Below are 21,740 nucleotides of genomic sequence, written 5' to 3'. Positions count from 1 at the left end.
CCGCACGATACACATCACCTGTTTAACTGCCCGGCCAAACCCACTCGACTCAGACCCAGATCCCTGTGGACGCACCCCATCTTAGTCGCAGAGTTCCTGGGTCTTGACACTCAACAGAATCAAGCAGACGAAAGATAGAACACAATAAACTGCTACAACAACAACAACACAGCTATAAATAATAAATAATTAAGGTATACGGCAGTTCCCCAATTAAAACACTCGTGAAAATCAAAGACTATTGCATTGTTATGATACATATGGCTTTATTGAATTCCTTTTATTTATTTATCTTTGCAATACCAAAGCCAGTTAGGCCGTATCAAATGTATCACATAGCTTACACACCTAAGAAAAATGTAATCCAAAGCAAAAGAATAGGTTGTTGTTGTATCAGTTTGTTATGTTTTATCTTTCGTCTGCTTGATTCTGTTGAGTCTCAAGACCCAGGAACTCTGCGACGAAGATGGGGTGCGTCCACAGGGATCTGGGTCTGAGTCGAGTGGGCTGGGCAGTTAAACGAGTGACGGGACATACATCTTTCACGTCGGCATCAATCCTTGCTCTGTAGGAGTTGAGGCGGCTGCATCTGGCGGAACGTTATTGAGCCAGAACTACTCTGGTTTGCCGGGAGAGGTCAATTTCTTCAGGTGCAATGGGAGGCGGACGCTCTCCAAGAAATACAGTCACCCGGTAGCCATTTAGCGCATCTGCTACCGAGTCTGCATGAATGTTGTCTAGACGTGCTTGTTATGCCGCTTAATCTAGAGGTTCTCTCTTGTAACGCTGTACCTTACGCTCTAAATCATGTACATCTACTTTAAGGCTTCTGCGCGGTGGATATCTATCCACAAGATGATGATTGGGATGGTCTCTGCGATAACAGCCCACAAGGTATTGCTTAGACAGCATGTAGTTATGTCTTCGCATTGGTAGGATCTTTGTCTCCTGATGGAGGTAGTCCACATGAAAACTGAGGAGCCAGTCCGTCGCAGTGCGGAGGGCAGCATTCTGACAGATCTGAATATTATTTCCCTGCGTGTCACAAAGCTGACGAGACCACACTGGCGCTGCATAACTTACCACAGACCGGCCAATTGCTTTGTACGTGGTCAACAAGGTTTCTTTGTCTACACCCCAAGTGCTGCCAGCAAGTGACTTGAGGACCTTGTTTCTACTTTTGACTTTATCGCTCATTGCTGTGGCATATGGGGAGTATGTGTAAGAGCTGTCAAATGTGACGCCAAGTATTTTGGGAGACTTGATGGTCGGAATCATTTTTCCATCGACCATCGCAGTCAGCTCAGTATTCACCTCACGCGTATTTGTAGTGAACAATGTGGCTGAAAATTGCAGCGAAATATGAGGCAAGTTCGTTGAGGTAAACGTTCAACCTATCGCAGATATCAACAATGGGTGGGGGCCTGATGCCATGATCGTACAATCGTCCGCGTATGATACGATCTCTATGCTGTCTGTAGGGGGTGGAATGGAGGATAGGTAGAGGTTAAACAGTGCCGGAGATATCACCCCACATTGGGGAACTCCCTGTTTAACTCTACGGTGCTTTGACTTTTTATCCCTAAATTCCACAAAGGACTGGCGACCACACAGATAGTTCGCGACCCAGCGTTTCAGGCCTTGCTGGAGGGGCGTGTTGGCAATGTTCTCAAATAGTTTGGCATGACTGACCGCGCACATAGTCCGACGACGAGGACGCAGAAGGCGACGACGACGACGGGAGAGGTCGGGGGTCACAAAGTCCGACGACGAGATCGCAGAAGGCGACGACGACGACGCTTGTGACCTACTGCTGGCTATGTTCGTACAGCAGCTTTCAACATATCCAGTGTGATTATACTCCCGTTGTAAAGTGAGGACAGAGCAAGATCGGAAATATACCCACTCCATGCAACGGTCAAACCTCACCGACACCGACCTATGATGGAGGCGGTTCTGGCAAATCGAACAGAAACAGGGTCGGGGTTCTTTTCAATCCCGGCACGGACCAGAAGCGGGCGGAGAAGGCACTCCGGATGTGACTTGTACTTCTTAGACCACTCAATGTCCGTGTCAAATTTATCTTAATCGGACCCTATTTCGATATTGCTGCTATGGGGGCAAATTCATGCATTTTTACTGGATTATGACGAAAGGTGGTTTACATATATACCCGAGGTGGTGGGTAACCAAAGATCGGCCCGGCCGAACTTAACGCCTTTTTACTTGCTTAAACAGAAAATAAGTTTTCTGATATGTTTTGGAACGTACCATACATCACACAAACGATTATTTGAAATTTCTTAGTCACTTTGGATTTGATCTTAATAGTACCCTTTCCAATGACATCCAAAATTTCTTTCTCATCTGCTTTAATCTTGCAGGTACCATTAAATTTCTCAAAAGTTCAATACAGACTTCTATTGATGGTAACATGTCGAGTTGTGACATTATCTATCCACCTGCTATTTGATAAATATTCATTAATCGCATTAATTTCCTCACAAAATATTGGCAACATTTGATGGCTTGGTTTTTCACATCAGTATTCTTATCTTTATTTGGTCTACCATCACTTATCCATTTCCGGCATTCGCGTAACCAATGCCCTTTCTTTTTGCAATAATTGCAAACGTCATCTTTTTTTTAGGATTTTTTATTTACCATCAATGCTTTATCATTCTTTACTCCATCAGCACCATTGAAGTTTCGTTGATACGTACAGAGCTGAGCAGACATTTCTTTGAAATTCTTTTCTCCATTCTTCGTTAAAAGCATCCAGCTTTACTCGAATGTATCAAATTGAAATAAAACTTGAGGCAACTGATTATCGTTCGTTCCTTTAAGTCCACTATTCAACTCCACCCACAAGCTTTTTAATTTTGCAATATGCAAACTCACATCTTCATTTGCATTCCATGTAAAAGCGAAGAAAGCAATACATATCGTAAAAAGTTGATCCTTTGAACTGGCTTCAAATGGGATCTTCAATGATTCCCAAGCCTCAGTCGCAGTTTCCTTGTCCATTATCTCTTGGTACACTTCATCGCTTACCGCGTTTGCAATCATCGATTTTGCATAAATGATTGCTTTTCTGTAAAGATCAGATTTGTCCTAATAATCCTGCTTCTCTTCGGTTGTTGCGGTACTTAATGGTGATGTTGGATTTTTTAATCTTCCCTCTATGACTTTGCTTTTTGATGCTTTTTCTGATTGCTTTTTCGTGATAATCCAATAAATCACTCAATTTACGTTTCCGAATTGGATATTCCGTTTCGTCCTTTAGTGACTTGACATGCATTGAAAAATTCATTATTGAAAATATTTGTGTTTTTTTTAGGAAAATCTTTTTAATTTTCTTTCAGAATTCGATTTCAGAGCTTCTTGGGCTCATAAACTTTTGTAGTTAAGTTTTATTGAGCAATATAATAGAAAAATTCTATTGGAATGTTTGAAAGCTTCAATATATGTGTTGCTATCTCTGGATTTGTGATCATCTATCATTCGTTGTCCTTCGGGCCTGGTCCTGAAAACTTCGCTTACTTGTCGCTAGAGGCATACCCACAGATACCAGTATCCCTGGAATGTGTAGGGTAGTTCCTAGTCTCGCAAGCTCATTCGCTATACCACTGGGGTATCTCTGTGGCCTGGCACCCAGAACACGTGAAGTTTGAATTGTTCAGCCATCTCGTTGAGAGATCTGCGACAGTAGAGGGCGTTTTTTGTGTTTAGAAATACGTAAGTACACCCCAAATCCCACCTGGTAGTTTAGTTTGGAACCATCCGAATAGAAGACTATGTAACTTCTATTACCAGGAATATCGTAGTGCCAATCAGTTCTATCAGGAATAGTGGTACAGTACTTTTTTATCAAAACGCGGTTTAGGTAGGGTGTAATCCACACTGCGTGGAACATCGGATATTGTATCAAGGATAACACAGTGTCCGTAGCCGCCACATGACCAATGAGAAAGCTCCCTTAACCCCACGGCAGTGCTCGCTGCAATTTGGGTAGCCACAATGTCCAGAGGCATAAGATGTAGCATTAAATTCAGTGCATCAGATGGTGCCGTCCTCAGTGTGGCTGTGATACGCAAAACAAGCCATCATTTTTATCCGGTTAAGTATTGAGCAGTAGGTGGACTTTTGAAACGCCGTCCACCAGAACATCTCCTAACCGCAACTGCCACGTAATCAGCATACGCGACCACTTTTACGCCCTTTTCTTCCAGAGACAATAATTATTGTTAATGGCTGTATTCCAAAGTAGAGGAGACAGTACACCTCCTTGAGGTGTTCCTCTGCTGACCCATCTTTTTAGATCCACAGATCCCAAGCCTGCCGTAATGCATCTTTTAGTAAGTTTATAGTATTGGGTTGCCCAAAAAGTAATTGCGGATTTTTCATATAGTCTTCGTTGAAAATTTTTTCACAGCTTGTGACTCTGTAATTGCATTCTTTCTTCTGTCAGTTATCAGCTGTTACTTTTAGCTTGCTTTAGAAAAAAAGTGTAAAAAAAGTATATTTGATTAAAGTTAATTCTAAGTTTTATTAAAAATGCATTTACTTTCTTTTAAAAAATCTGCAATTATTTTTTGGGAAACCCAATAATTTAGAGTTGATGCCTAGAAACTCCAACTCCTTCATGATTGACGTCAGTTTTACATTATTGAAAGCACCTTCAATGTCAAGAAATGCTACTAATGTATATTCCTTAACAGCGAGAGAACCCTCTATGTAGCCGATTAGGCCGTGTAGGGCTATTTCAGTGGATTTGCCTTTAGTATATGCATGCTGTTGCCGCGACAGGCGATCTTTACCCTAAGATATGTTTCTATCAACCTCTCAAGAGTTTTCAGCATAAAGGATGACAGACTAATAGGACGAAAATCATTCGCCTTCGTGTGGTAGGGTTTTCCTGCTTTCGGAGTGAAAATGACCTTAGGATTCCACCATCTCACAGGTATAAATGACATTCTGATACAAGCAGAGTATATCTGCCTAAGCCAGGGAACCAGTCTATCAGACACAGCTTGTAATGCAACCGGTAATATATCAGGAGTCTTAAAGGAGTCGAAAATCATTCGCCTTCGTGTGGTAGGGTTTCCTGCTTTCGCAGTGAAAATGACCTTAGGATTCCACCATCCCACAGGTATAAATGACATTCTGATACAAGCAGAGTATATCTGCCTAAGCCAGGAAACCAGTCTATCAGACACAGCTTGTAATGCAACAGGTGATATATCAGGAGTCTTAAAGGAGCCGAAACTTTTTATCGCCCAAAGCATTTTCGCCTCAGACACAATTTCCCTTATAACCTCCGACGAATGCATACCAGTCCGTTGGAGAATTTCCCGGGAAATGTGTATCAACGAGTAGTTCTGGTATTTCCTCACTAGACATTGTCCATACATTCTTTGACTTCAGAATATACCCCACAGTAATAGGTATCGAGGACAGAATCTTCTTAGCCTTGATGAAGCCTTCACGGAGCTGCAGAATTCTACCCAGGACATTTTCTGAGACTTTCTCAGCTTGCCCGCTCAGTCTTACAGATGTCCCAATCGTGTGTTGCTCTTGTGGCTTTCGATCTGTTGAAGAGTTTTCTGCAGTCCTTCCTTAGACCAACCAGCTCTGGGGTCCATCATGGCGGTCGCTGTTTGCCCCTTGGCTCGGCCCTAGGACAAGCTGACACAAGCGAGTCATTCAGGCCGCTAGGCAACTATGTCTATATCCTTTGCAGTGTCCACTTCCTTTTCTGGTCTAGAAGGGATAGACGTGCCGAAATTTATCCCAATCCGCTTTCTTCTGTTTAACCGAGGGACCACTTCTACAGTATTTTCTCTAAGGCTAAACAGGGGGAAGAGTTGATGTAATGCAATTATTCAATTCAATTAAATAAATTGAAATCTTCTGTTCAAATACGACAAGATAAGTTTACAAGCACTCATTCAATCCCATGGCAGCCGGTTGTACGTACCGGATTGACCCGATGGAATCTTCATCGGCAAGGGCTGCCGCCTCAGTGTACGTGTTCGTCTTTTTTCGTCATGGGAGAGGCACATCCCGGAGTGCCTTCTCCGTATGCTTTTGGTCCGTGCCGGGATTGAAAAGAACCCCGGACCCTGGTTCTGTTCCGTTTGCCAGAACCGCCTTCATCATCGGTCAGTGTCGGTGAGGTGTAACAGGTGCTTGGAGTGGGTACATTTCCGTTCTTGCTCTGGCCTAACTTCGCTACGGGAGTATAGTCATACTGGCTATGTCGCTAGGTGCTGTGCAAACATAGCCAGCAGTGGGTCACAAGCGTCGTCGTCGTCGCCTTCGGCGTCCTCGTCGTCGGACTATGTGACCCCCCCGACCTCTCCCGTACGGCAATTTATGCAAAGACAGCACCCTAGCCCTACTATTGCCAGGCCAGTGTCGGGAAATGTATCGTTCCTGCAGTTAAACTGCAATGGACTGCGAGGCAAGATTGATGAGATTGTAGATTTTATGAGTCGGAAGAGCATATCGGTCGCAGCGATCCAGGAGACAAAGCTGACTAACACCTGCAGCTTGCACAGTTGTCACGGCTACAATGTGCTACGTGAGGATCGCTCAAGGAATGGAGGTGGGGGATTGGCCTTCGTTATACACCATTCCGTGCAGTATAGACCTATCTCGCCTGCGCTTGACGCTAGTGACCCATACATGGAATGTATGGGGGTAGCAGTCAGGTCTGGTACTGCCGAGATAGAGTTATACAACGTGTATATACCGCCGGTTGGCAGCTGTGCCCCGTTTAATGGCCAGGCCTACAGCCCCGACATGAGTGGGTTGCTATCTGGCCATGGTCGTCTGGTTCTGGGGGATTTCAATGCACATCACTCGTCATGGCATTCTCCCCTAGGCAACGACCAGCGTGGCATAGCTTTGGCAGAGCAGATAGATAGCTCCACGTTTTGCACGGTGAATGAGGATGCCCCCACTAGGATTACGAGGAGGTGCAGCAGCTCGCCAGACATCTCAATCGCATCCCCTGATCTCCTGAGTGACGTATCCTGGCAAGCCGTCATCTCTTTGGGGTCAGACCACCTCCCCATAATCCTCACCATCGACCGACCACCCGACTTCATAACCTCTGAGCGCCGAACGTTCATCAACTACAAGAAGGCCAATTGGACTGGCTTCAGAGAGTATACCAATCGCCGCTTCAATGAACTGCCACCCCCCTCTGATGTGCTTGTGGCCGAGAGGAAATTCCGAGACATCATCAACGCAGCAGCCGCTCGCTTTATACCAGCCGGTCGAATACCGCAAGTGCGACCCAATTTCCCGGCGCAAGCAGTGGTACTCGCAGACGAGCGTGATGGGATTCGTGCTATGGACCCCGCTAACCCCAGAATCAGCGAGCTGAATCTGGAAATAAACAGGGTAGTCAACGAACATAAGCGGAATTTGTGGCTGGAACACTTGGAGCAATGTAACTTAGGCACCGGTGCAGGCAAATTGTGGGCCACTGTTAAGTCTCTCTCGAACCCCGGTAGACGGGACGACAGGACCTCAGTCACTTTTGGCGAGTTAACCGTGACTGATCCGAAGAGATGCGCCAGGTTGTTCAACCGTCAATTTATTGTGCATCCCGAGAGAGACAGGGCAAGGAGGAGAGCCATTCGCCGTATTCGTGGTCTCTGAGCCGATGAACAGCCATCACAATTTACCGTGGGCGAAGTTACGAATGTCATCCGTGGCGCCAAATCTTCCAAGGCGTTGGGCCCCGACGGAATCTCTACATTGATGCTGAAGAATCTGGATTTACCTGGAGTTGAGTACCTTACCACTGTCCTTAACCTGTCATTGAACACTCTTATAGTTCCCGATGTCTGGAAAATGGGCAGAGTGATCCCGCTACTGAAGCCTGGTAAAGACCCGAGTCGTACAGACCGATCTCCCTTCTCTCACCAGTGGCTAAGACGCTTGAGGCATTACTCCTCCCGAGCCTCGTAGGAGAATTTCCATTCGCCGAGCATCAACATGGATTTCGGAGACTGCACAGCACAACAACAGCTTTGCATGCCATCACCACACACATTTGCCGTGGCTTCAATCAACCCAGGCCATGTGATAGGACGGTCCTCGTGGCATTGGACCTATCGAAGGCATTCGACACGGTCAGCCATGCCAAATTATTTGAGGACATCGCCAACACGTCCCTCCAGCCAGGCCTTAAACGTTGGGTCGCGAATTATCTGTGTGGCCGCCAGTCATTTGTGGAATTCAGGGATAAGAAGTCAAAACACCGTAGAGTGAAACAGGGAGTTCCCCAAGGCGGGGTGATATCTCCGGCTCTGTTTAACCTCTACCTATCCTCCATCCCACCTCCTCCAGACGGCATAGAGATCGTATCATATGCGGACGACTGTACGATCTTGGCATCAGGCCCCCCACCCATTGATGACATCTGCGATAGGTTGAACGTCTACCTCAACGAGCTTGCCTCATATTTCGCTGCAAGAAATCTGAAGATATCCGCCACCAAATCTTCAGCCACACTGTTCACTACAAATACGCGTGAGGTGAATTCTGAGCTGACTGTGATGGTCGATGGAGAATTGATTCCGACCATCAAGTGTCCCAAAATACTTGGCGTCACATTTGACAGCTCCTACACTTTCTCCCCACATGCCACAGCAATCTGCAATAAAGTCTAAAGTAGAAACAAGGTCCTCAAGTCACTCGCTGGCAGCACTTGGGGTGCAGACAAAGAAACCTTGTTGACCACGTACAAATCAATTGGCCGGTCTGTGGTAAGTTATGCAGCGCCAGTGTGGTCACGTCAGCTTTGTGACACGCAGTGGAATAATATTCAGATCTGTCAGAATGCCGCCCTCCGAACTGCGACGGGCTGCCTCCTTAGTTCTCATGTGGACCACCTCCACCAGGAGACAAAGATCCTACCAGTGCGAAGACATAACTACATGCTGTCTAAGCAATACCTTTTGGGCTGTTATCGCAGAAATCATCCAAATCATCATCTTGTGGATAGATACCCACCGCCCAGAAGCCTTAAGGTAGATCTACATGATCTAGAGCGTGAGGTCCAGCGCTACAAGAGAGAACCTCTAGATCAAGCGGCATATCAAGCGGGTCTGAACAACATTCATGCAGACACGGTAGCAGACGCGTTAACTGGCTACCGAGTGAATGTAGTCCTTGGAGAACGACCGCCACCCATTGCACCCGAAGAAATCGACCTCCCCCGGCAAACCAGAGTGATTCTGGCTCAATTACGTTCCGGCAGATGCAGCCGCCTCAATTCCCACAGAGCTAGGATTGATGCCGACGTGCAAGATGTATGTCCCGACTGTAACCAGGGACCGCACGATACACGTCACCTGTTTAACTGCCCGGCCAGACCCACTCGACTCAGACCCAGATCCCTTTGGACGCACCCCATCTTAGTCGCGGAGTTCCTGGGTCTTGACACTCAACAGAATCAAGCAGACGAAAGATAGTACACAATAAACTGCTACAACAACAACAACAACAACAACAAGCACTCATTGAAAAGTCAAACCAAACATAAAGTTTCCTCGCACACCTTAGATAGGACGGGTAAACTCGAAATAGGTCTGAAGTTTTCAAGCCCATGGGCATTTGAATTCTGCGGTTTCGGCACTACTTGAGCTGTCTTCCAACACTTTGGGAATGTAGATGCCATCTAAACAGTATTCATTATATTTAAATCTACATCTGATAAATATAGAAAAACAATATTGAGAAATTGAATTATTAACCCATCAATACCAACGGCCCTAGATTTAATCTTGACAATGGGAAGAGCAATATAGACAACCTCCGCACTATTGAAAGAAAACTCATGTCGACGGAACTCGATGAAGATTACGCACGAAAAAACTATTCATTTCATCTTAGTTCCCAATATACTTGTATATTGCTGTACATGGTCGCCGCAACACACATACCCTCGAAGGACACGCCAACATCCATCTGAACTAAGCCCACTAAAAAGTCTCAAACAATATTTCCGCCTTTCAATCCGAAGGACGGACTTGGCCTTGTTTCTATATCGACATTATATTCTCAATTTCTCAGAAGTCCCTCCTGATAATCGGAATATGCTAGGTCCCGTGAAGATCGAAAAAAATTAACGTTATTGCAGCTCATCCATTCATTCCCAATATTGCCAATAGCCCTTCTAACAATGGATACATATGAAAACAGATGTTCAAATAGGGAAGAAATTTACGCGCTCTTTGCATTAACATCCGAAGACGTATTGGGTTGCCTAAAAAGTAATTGCGGATTTTTTGAAAGAAAGTAAATGCATTTTTAATAAAACTTAGAATGAACTTTAATCAAATATATAATTGCCATTTTGTTCGATAACCTTTTGCCATTTTGCGTTGTCCTGGTGGAATATGACACCTTTACGATTAACCAATTCTGGTCGCTTCTCCTTGATGGTTGTATTCACTTTGTCCAATTGTTGACAGTAAACATCCGAATTAATCGTTTGGTTCCTTGGAAGCAGCTCAAAATATACCACACCCTTCCAATCCCAGCAAACAGACAGCATAACCTTCTTTTGGTGGATATCAGCCTTTGAAGTGGTTTGAGCTGGTTCACCATGCATGGACCATGATCGTTTTCGACTAACGTTGTTGTAAACAATCCATTTTTCATCTCCATTTTATGATTCGTTTAAAAAACGGATCGAATTCATTGCGTTTAAGATGCATATCACAAGCGTTGATGCGGTTTGTTAAATAAATTTCTTTCAATACATGTGGTACCCATATTAAAATTGACGCCAAACAAACAAATGTAAACAAAATTTTGCGCACTTTTATTCTAAAGCAAGATAAAAGTAACAGCTGATAACTGACAGAAGAAAGAATGCAATTACAGAGTCACAAGCCGTTGAAAAAATTTGTCAACGCCGACTATATTACTACTATATTACCAACAATTACTTTTTGGGCAACCCAATAAATAAAAAAGAAAAGTCAAAATTACTAAATCAGACAATATTCCTTTAGTCTTAAAATTCCACGAAAGTATCAATTCTATGCAGAGGAAAGTCTGAAGATGCAAAAATAAGTGCATGGTAGAAAATAGCAGTGCATTGAACTTGACCTGATAGCTGCCTCCGTAAACTCTGACTAACTGGCATAAAATCAATCAAACTAGTGGTACCATGGACAAAGTCATAGTGCGTTGGTCTACAATTATGCAAAACCGATAAACAAAGCCTAGGACGGGAAGCAGCTATAGCACTGTTGAACATGTTGCGATTAAAATCTCCAACAACAACGATGATGGAATTATTAAAAAAAGCTCATGCTGAATTTCCTCAAATACACCTATATCACCTGGGGAAGGTAGATGATCGCCTCCAAACAGCCCAGCGGCGGAAAGAAGTGTGCAGCAGGCTTTTTAAAATGCCTGCAAAGAAGTTTGGAGGCATTCCAAAGACATACGCGCTCGTTTCAAATTTACACGGCGTGTCATTGGCGAACAGGGCATCACCTTTCACTTCTACAGTTAGCACTTTTATAAGCCCTGCTGAAAGAATACGTTAATAAGGCCTTCCAAAATACCGCTGAAAACTCTAATTTTTACCATTTTTCCATATTACTTTTTGCTGCCAGTGGGTTTTGAACATGTGTCCTCTCGTTTGCAAGTCCGATACGCTCAGCTAATACTCAGCTAACCACTTGTTTATAATGTGCGCGGCTAAAGGTAAAGAAATACAATTTTCTATTTTATGAACAAACAGCATCGTCTTTTGCTTCCGTCGATACTGCTTATATTTTGCCTACTCTTAAAAAAAATTGATATCGGCCGATAATCAACGTTGGATTTGGGAATGGGTCATAATCTTTGCATGTTTCCAAGTAATAGGATACACACTGGAGCTCAAATTTTAATTAAACGGGTACGTAAAGTACGGTAGGAGATATGGAAGTAACATTCGTACAAATCTCGGATCAACACCGTCCAAGCCAATTGCATTTGACTTAACACGGACAAAACTCTCATAAAATTCCTCATGTTTTAGTCACGATAAGATTTGTCCTACTCCTCCTCCTGCAAATCAAAATCGTAGGCAAGATAAATCAGATCATGCTTAGAGAAACATGGAACTGAAATCTGATCATACAATGATATCTTCAAAGAATTATTGACAAAGAACAAATCTAAGAGTGTATTGACGGTTGACGTGAAATGTGTGGGGTTTGTATTATTGGTGACGAATAGGCCAAGTGTCAACATAGCATCAGTCAAAGTTGAATCTATATGTATGTTTGAGGTAAAGTCCCCAGTGATTATAACGTCAGTATAACCCAGTGTTACGGACTCCAGTACAACCTGAAGCCCATGTATGTCAATCGTATTATTCGGACGGTAGATACAACCAACTCAAACTTTTTCACGATTTGAAGATAGTTCAACAAACACGTCTTCTATCTGGTCCCCGAATTCAGACTTTAAACGAATTCTACTTTTCAGGTTTCCTTTGACATAAATGGCAACACCACCTCTGCGACTTCCCCTGTCAGATCGGAACACAGTATATCCATTTGTTATTGTGTTTGTGCAACATCTGTTATTGTGTTTGTGCAACATCTCAAATCTACTACCTGCCTACAAACCTAAATGCATGCATGTACTTTCACACATACACCTGCGCATCTCTCTCTGGTCGCTGTCTACCCACTGTCTGTGTTAATAGATAGGGGATGCATTTTTATGTATGTGTGAGTGTACATACATCTATTTTGATTTACATATTTGCTTTGCATATGAACTATGACTTTCTTGTAAGCAACAAGGAAGTCAATAAAGTTGTTCAATTCGGAACTTTTGTTTGTCGTTTTCCTATTTTCGTATCGATCAACCTGTAAGAAATATTACAGATTTAAACAACATCTTTTTGTTGAATGTGGTCCAGATCGGACCATATTTGAATATAGCTGCCATATAGGCCGATCTCCCGATATAGAGTGTTGGAGTATTTTTTACCCGATTTCAGTAAGGTTTTGGTAAATGTCTACAACTTTTTGTTGAATATAGTCCAGGTCGGACTATATTTGGATATAGCTGCCAAATAGACTGATCTCCCAAAATAGACTGTTGAACCCATAAATGGAGCTTTTTTTAATCGATTTCGATGAAATTTGGAACAGTGAGCTTTCCTAAGCCTACCGTGATCCTACCCGAATATGGTCCAGATCGGACCATATTTAGATATTACTGTCATGTAGACCGATCTGCCGATTTAAGGTCTAAAGCCCATAATATTCTCATTTATTTCCCGATTTCGAGGAAATCAAGAACAATGAACTAGACTAGCGATTTGATTACTCTAAACCAAAGAGATTTTGAATTAGTTTCTAAAAACATATGTCATTTCTGCTCAGTTCATGGAAAGCATTTTAGTTTTTGTATTTTTCGAGCTCACTTCTAGCAATGCTTCTTTTTAGTGTAGGTCGGTTGATATTGTAAATGGGCCATATCGGTCCATGTTTTGATATAGTTGCCATATAAACCCATCTTGGGTCTTGACTTCTTGAGCCTCTAGAGTGCGCAATTCTTATCCGATTGGTGATATTTTGCACGACGTGTTTTGTTATGATATCCAACAACTGTGCCAAGTATGGTTCAAATCGGTTCATAACCTGATATAGCTGCCATATAAACCGCTCTGGGATCTTGACTTCTTGAGCAATTATTATCCGATTTGCCTGAAATTTTGTACGACTGATTCTCTCATGACCATCAACATACGTGTTTATTAAGGTCTGAATCTGTCTATAGCCCGATACAGCTCCCATATATATCGATCTCTCTATTTTACTTTTTGAGCCCCCAAAATTGGCTGACATTTTACACAGGTCGCCAACATATAATTTAATTGTGGTCCAAACCGGACCATATCTTGATATCGCTCTAATAGCAGAGCAAATCTTTTCTTATATCCTTTTTTGCCTAAGAAGAGATGCCGGGAAAAGAACTCGACAAATGCGATCCATGGTGGAGGGTATATAAGATTCGGCCCGGCCGAACTTAGCACGCTTTTATTTGTTAATTTTGTTCTTTCTTGCTGGACACTCAAAAATAAATAAATTTCTTGCTCTGATTGGTCGAAGCAAATTTGAAATGTCACGTTGAATAGAATTTTATTCGCCTTGCTTACAAATTTCGAAATATCAATTTCCTAAAAAAAGATGAGTTGTTGTAGCAATTATCCGATGCGGTCACCTTATTAAATACGCCTTGCTCGCAACTTTAATTATTTTTACGCATAACAAACTCAGCTTTTGCTCAAATTTTTAAGTTATATCATACGAAAGTACCATACAGCTAATATGATGAATCGTATGTTAATTGACAGTTTCGACAAACATTTTCAATTGCATGTGAATACAAAAAGTGGCATGTCATAAGACATCTACATGCCGTACAATATCGTCTTTAGCTAACAGCATCATCATCAAGATGATGTTCACATTGCATAACATCGTGGAAAACCTCTCTACCGTCAAGAAAAGTAAACTTGGCCTTCAGTCTATCGGCACTCAATCTTATATATACAAATCAATTTGTGTTTGTGTGTGTTCCTTATAGACTCAGAAACGGCTGAACCGATTTTCTTGAAATTTTCACAGATGGTGCATAATGATCCCATGCTGAAAATAGAGTACTACATTTTTATACCCACCACCGAAGGATGGGGGTATATTCATTTTGTCATTCCGTTTGCATCACATCGAAATATCCATTTCCGACCCTATAAAGTATATATGTATATTCTTGATCAGCGTAAAAATCGAAGACGAGACATGTCCGTCCGTCTGTCTGTTGAAATCACGCTACAGTCTTTAAACATAGAGCTATTGAGCTGAAACTTTGCACAGATTCTTTTTTTGTCCATAAGCAGGTTAAGTTCGAAGATGGGCTATATCGGACTATATCTTGATATAGCCCCCATATAGACCGATCCTCCGATATGGGGTCTTCGGCCCATAAAAGCCACTTTTATTATCCGGTCCAGATTTTGATATAGCTGCCATATAGACCGATCCTACGATTTATGGTCGTAGGCCCATAAAAGCCACATTTATTATCCGATTTTGCTGAAATTCGGGACAGCGAGTTGTCTTAGGCCCTTCGACAAACTCCGTCAATTTGGTCCAGATTTGGATATAGCTGCCATATAGACCGATCCTCCGATATGGGGTGTTAGGGGTCTGTGTACATAAAAGCCACTTTTAATATCCGATTTTGCTAAAATTTGGGACAGTGATTTGTCTTAGGCCCTTCGACATCCTCCGTCAATTTGGTCCAGATCGGTCCAGATTTGGATATAGCTGCCATATTGACTGATCCGCCGATTTAGGGTCTTAGGCCCATAAAAGCCACATTTATTGTTGTTGTAGCAGTTTATTGTGTTCGTGTATGTGTGTCGTCTGCTTGATTCTGTTGAGTGTCAAGACCCAGGAACTCTGCGACTAAGATGGGGTGCGTCCACAGGGATCTGGGTCTGAGTTGATTGGGTCTGACCGGGCAGTTAAACAGGTGACGTGTATCGTGCGGTCCCTGGTTACAATCGGGACATACATCTTGCACGTCGGCATCAATCCTAGCTCTGTGGGAATTGAGGCAGATGCATCTGCCGGAACGTAATTGAGCCAGAACCACTCTGGTTTGCAGGGGGAGGTCGATTTTTTCGGGTGCAATGGGAGGCGGTCGTTTTTCAAGGACTACATTCACCCGGTAGCCAATTACCGCATCTGCTACCGTGTCTGCATGAATGTTGTTTAGACCCGCTTGATATGCCGCTTGATCAAGAGGTTCTCTCTTGTAGAGCTGAACCTCACGCTTTAGATCGTGTAGATCTACCTTAAGGCTTCCAGGCGGTGGGTATCTATCCACAAGATGATGATTTGGATGGTTTCTGCGATAACAGCCCAAAAGGTATTGCTTAGACAGCATGAAGTTATGTCTTCGCACTGGTAGGATCTTTGTCTCCTGATGGAGGTGGTCCACATGAGAACTGAGGAGACAGCCCGTTGCAGTTCGGAGGGCGGCATTCTGACAGATCTGAATATTATTCCACTGCGTGTCACAAAGTTGACGAGACCACACTGGCGCTGCATAATTTACCAAAGTTGCTTTGTACGTGGTCAACAAGGCAAATTGCTGTCGCATGTGTAAGAGCTGTCAAATGTGACGCCAAGTAGTTTGGGACACTTGATGGTCGGAATCATTTCTCCATCGACCATCACAGTCAGCTCAGTATTCACCTCACGCGTATATGTAGTGAATAATGTGGCTGAAGATTTGGTGGCGGATATCTTCAGATTTCTTGCAGCGAAATATGAGTCAAGCTCGTTGAGGTAGACCTTGGGGAACTCCCTGATTCACTCTACGGTGTTTCGACTTCTTATCCCTAAATTCCACAAATGACTGGCGACCACACAGATAATTCGCGACCCATCGTTTCAGGCCTGGCTGGAGGGACGTGTTGGCGATGTCCTCAAATAATTTGGCATGGCTGACCGTGTCGAATGCCTTCGAAAGGTCCAGTGTCACGAGGACCGTCCTATCATATGGCATGGGCTGATTGAAGCCACAGCAAATGTGTGTGGTGATGGCATGGAAAGCTGTTGTTGTGCTGTGCAGTTTACGAAATCCATATTGATGCTCGGCGAATGGAAATTCTTCTACGAGGCTCGGGAGGCGTAATGCTTCAAGCGTCTTTGCCACTGGTGAGAGAAGGGAGATCGGTCTGTACGACTCCCCCAAGCTCGGGTCTTTTCCAGGCTTCTGCTCATTTTCCAGACATCGGGGACTATAAGAGTGTTCAATGACAGGTTGAGGACAGTGGTAAGGTACCCAGGTGAATCCAGATTCTTCAACATCGATGTAGAGATTCCGCCGGGGCCCAACGCCTTAGAAGATTTGGCGTCACGGATGACATTCGTAACTTCGCCCACGGTAAATTGTGATGGATGTTCATCGGCTCGGAGACCACGAATACGACGAATGGCTCTCCTCCTTGCCCTGTCTCTCTCGGGATGCACAATAAATTGACGGTTGAACAACCTGGCGCATCTCTTCGGATCAGTCACTGTTATCTCGCCAAAAGTGACTGAGGTCCTGTCATCCCGTCTACCGGGGTTTGAGAGTGACTTAACAGTGGCCCACAGTTTGCCTACACCGGTGCCTAAGTTATATTTCTCCAAGTGTTCCAGCCACAAATTCCGCTTATGTTAGTTGACTACCCTGTTTATTTCCACATTCAGCTCCCTGATTCTGGGGTTAGCAGGGTCCAAAGCACGAATCCCATCACGCTCGTCTGCGAGTACCACTGCTTGCGCCGGGAAATTGGGTCGCACTTGCGGTATTCGACCGGCTGGTATAAAGCGAGCGGCTGCTGCGTTAATGATGTCTCGGAGTTTCCTCTCGGCCACAAGCACATCAGAGGAGGGTGGCAGTTCACTGAAGCGGCGATTGGTATACTCTCTGAAGCCAGTCCAATCGCCCTTTTTATAATTGATAAACGTCCGGCGCTCAGAGGTTATGAAGTCGGGTGGTCGGTCGATGGTGAGAATAATGGGGAGGTGGTCTGACCCCAAAGAGATGACGGCTTGCCAGGATATGTCACTCAGGAGATCAGGGGATGCAATTGAGATGTCTGGCGAGCTGCTGCACCTCCTCGTAATCCTAGTGGGGGCATCCTCATTCACCGTGCAAAGCGTGGAGCTATCTATCTGCTCTGCCAAAGCTATGCCACGCTGGTCGTGACCTAGGGGAGAATGCCATGACGTGTGATGCGCATCAAAATCCCCTAGAACCAGACATTATGGCCAGATAGCAACCCACTTAAGTCGAGGTTGTAAGCCCATGGCAGCCGGTTGTACGCACCGAGTTGACCCGATGGAATCCTCATCGGCAAGGGCTGCCGCCTCAGTGTACGTGTTCGTCTTTTTTCGTCATGGGAGAGGCACATCCCGGAGTGCCTTCTCCGCACGCTTCTGGTCCGTGCCGGGATTGAAAAGACCCTGGGTCTGTTCGGTTTGCCAGAACCGCCTTCATCATCGGTCGGTGTCGGTGAGGTGTAACCGGTGCATGGAGTGGGTACATTTCCGATCTTGCTCTGGCCTAACTTCACTACGGGAGTATAGTCATACTGGCTATGTCGCAAGGTGCGGTGCGAACATGGCCAGCAGTGGGTCACAAGCGTCGTCGTCGTCGCCTTCGGCGTCCTCGTCGTCGGACTATGTGACCCCCCGACCTCTCCCGTACGGCAATTTACGCAACGGCAGCATCGTAGCCCTAATATTGCCAGGCCAGTGCCGGTAAGTGTATCGTTCTTGCAGTTAAACTGCAACGGACTGCGTGGCAAGATCGATGAGATCTTGGACTTTATAGTTCGGAAGAGCATATTTGTCGCAGCGATCCACGAGACAAAGCTGACCTACACCTGCAGCTTGCACAGTTGTCACGGTTTCAATGTGCTACGTAAGGATCGCTCAAGGAATGGAGGTGGGGGATTGGCCTTCGTTATACACCATTCCGTGCAGTATAGACCTATCTCGCCTGCGCTTGACGCTAGTGACCCCTACATGGAATGTATGGGAATAGCAGTCATGTGTGGTACTGCCGAGATAGAGATACACAACGTGTATATACCGCCGGTTGGTAGCTGTGTCCCGATTAATGGCCAGGCTTACAACCCCGACTTAAGCCACATTTATTATCCGATTTTGCTGAGTTAAGTTAAGCCCCTTGACATACGTCTGCATTATGGCACAGATCGGTCCAGATTTGGATATAGCCGCCATGTAGGCCGATCTTTCAGTTTTAGGTTTTGGGGCCATAAAAAGCTCATTTTTTGTCCGATGTCGCCGCAATTTAGGACAGCGAGTTGTGTTAGGCCCTTCGACACCCTTCTTCAATTTCACTCAGATCGGTCCATATAGACCATATAGACCGATCTCTCGATTTAATGTTTTGGGCCCATAAAGTGCGCATTTATTGTCCGATGTTGCAGAAATTTGGGACAGAGAGTTAGGTTAAGCCCCTTCACATATTTCTGCAATTTGGTCTACATTGATCAAGATTTGCATATAGCAGCCATATAGGCCAATATCTTGATTTAAAGTCTTGGCCCCAATAAAGATGCATTTATAATACGATTTAACTGAAATTTTGGCACATTGACTTATGTTGGGCTTTTCGACATCCATGTTGTATATGGTTCAGATCGGTTAATTTTTAGATATAGCTACTAAAAGACCAATATTTCGTTATACATAATTGAACAATGACTTGTACTTATTAGTATTTGGTTCAAATCAGATCATATTTCGATAAAACCTCTATGGGACATAAGGTATGGAATTTTCACCGGATTTTGATGAAAGGTGGTTTACATATATACATGAGGTGGTGGGTATCCAAAGTTCGGCCCGGCCGAACTTAACGCCTTTTTACTTGTTTGATATCTGAAGGGGGGCGGACCCTCCCCCTTACCCTAATTTTCAGAAACGCCAGATCTCGGAGATGGGTGGTGCGATTTAAGCGAAATTTTGTTTGCTCTCATATAGTAAACTAAAAATAAAAATTTGGTGTCCAAATTTCAGATGGGGTACCTAGGGGGGTCGCCCCACCCTAAAACCTACCAAACATATATATACACCAATCGCAACAATATGGGACTCAAATGAATGGTATTTAGGATAAGAAAACGTATCTGATATTCAATTGTCGGACCAAGTGCTAGGGGGACCACCCAACCCCCGAAGCACCCCTAAATCGGACATATTTACCGACCATAGCAATATGGGACTCAAATGAAAGGTATTTGCGAGTAGAATACGAATCTAATATCCAAATGTGGGACCACGTTTCTGGGGGTCCATCCCTTCCCCAAAACACCCCCCAAACAGGACTTATTTACTGACCATGGGAATATGGGGCTTTAATAAAATGTATTTGAGTGTAGAATTCGAATCTGATATCCAAATATGGGACCAAGTGATTAGGGGGCCGCCCATTCCCAAAAACATCCCCCAAAGAGGACAAATTTACGACCATAGCAATATGAGGCTCAAATGAAAGGTCTTTGGGAGCAACTACAAATCTGATATCAATATTCGGGAAAAATGTCTATGGGGCCACCCCACACCCACAACACCACCCAAATAATAAGTATTTGCTGACTATTGCAATATGAGGCTCAAACAAGAGGGTTTTTAGAGTAGAACACGAATCCGATATATATTTTCAAGGCCAACTCACTGAGTGGCCGCCCATCCCCCCAAAATACCTCCCAAGCCAGTCATATTTGCCGACTATGGAAATATGGGGCTCAAATTAAAGGTATTTGAGAGTACACCACGTATCTGATATCAACATTAGGGACCAACTTTCTAGGGGACAACCCCAAATAGGACGTATTTGCTCACCAAAACAATTTGGGTCTTAAAGAGAGTGGAACTAAACATATATAGTTTTTAGGGCCAATACCCCAAACCGGACATATTTGATGACTTTTGCAATAAGGAGTTTAAATGATATTAGAAAACTAATTTGATATCCAATTTTGAGGCCAATGGCAATATGGGGATCAAATAAATCATATATAGATATATGAGAATAGAGCAAGTTGCTGATATATTTTCCGGCCTAAGTGATCGGGGGACCACCCGAATCCCCAAAATACCCCTAAATCGGGCATATTTACCGACCATGTCAATGTGGAGCTTAAATGAAAGGTATTCGGGGGTACAGCAAGAATTGATACCCACTTTCGGAACCAATTTTCTGGGGTCTTTCCCTTTCCCAAAATACCCCACAAACAGAAATTTGTTACTGACGCAACATCGCAATATGGGGTTCAAATAAAGGTATTTGGAAGTAGAATACGAATTTGATATCCAAATGTAGGACCATGTATTTAGGGCATCATCCCTTTCCCAAAACACCCCCAAACGGAAAAAATTTTTCGACCATGATAATATGTGGCTCAAATGAAAGGTATTTGAGATTAGAGAACTAATATGATAACCTATTTTGGGGCCATGTGTTTGGGGGACGCCTCATCGTGGCCGCTCCGCTGCGCCTTCCTTTCCTTGGAATATTTATTTTCGACAATTAAAGAGCTTTTTGTGAAATACCATGCTACAAAAATAGTATATCGCTTGACTTACAGTCTGAATTCCATATATTTATTGGTTTATGGATTTAAGTATGCATGTAAGGTGTACTCCATTCTTAAAATACTCTATTTTAGCCCGATATTCGCATGATGTCAAATTTAGGGGTGTTTTGGGGGTTGGGGTGGTCCGACAACACTAACACTTGGTCCGACAATTGGATATAAGATACATTTTCTTATCCAAAATACCTTTCGTTTGAGTCCCATATTGTCGTGATTGGTGTAGATATATGTTTGGTAGGTTTTAGGGTGGGGCGGCCGCCCTAGGTACCCCATCAAAAATTTGGATACCAAATTTTAATTTTTAGGGTACTATATGAGAGCACACAAAATTTCGCTTTAATCTCACGACCCATCTCCGAGATCTGGCGTTTCTGAAAATTATGACAAGGGGAAGGGTCCGCTCCCCCCTTCAGATATCAACAAATTTAGTACCTTATTTTCACCACGGGATCTGCGAAAATTTCAAGAAAATCGTTTCAGCCGTTTCTGAGTCTATAAGGAG

At 43.9% G+C, this 21,740-nt stretch overlaps 2 protein-coding genes across 7 annotated transcripts in view; one reads left to right on the top strand and one right to left on the bottom strand.

Moving 5' to 3' along the window:
- Positions 1-21,740, top strand: part of LOC106082933 (biogenesis of lysosome-related organelles complex 1 subunit 6) — a 58,018-nt gene that overhangs the window by 5,375 nt on the left and 30,903 nt on the right. The window lies entirely within an intron of this gene.
- The window catches only part of LOC106082949 (protein hold'em), a 93,523-nt gene that overhangs the window by 57,613 nt on the left and 14,170 nt on the right, over positions 1-21,740 (bottom strand). The window lies entirely within an intron of this gene.

The sequence above is a fragment of the Stomoxys calcitrans genome, chromosome 1, assembly GCF_963082655.1.
Source record: "Stomoxys calcitrans chromosome 1, idStoCalc2.1, whole genome shotgun sequence".
Classification (NCBI taxonomy): domain Eukaryota; kingdom Metazoa; phylum Arthropoda; class Insecta; order Diptera; family Muscidae; genus Stomoxys; species Stomoxys calcitrans.
This window is presented reverse-complemented; position numbering and strand designations above follow the sequence as displayed.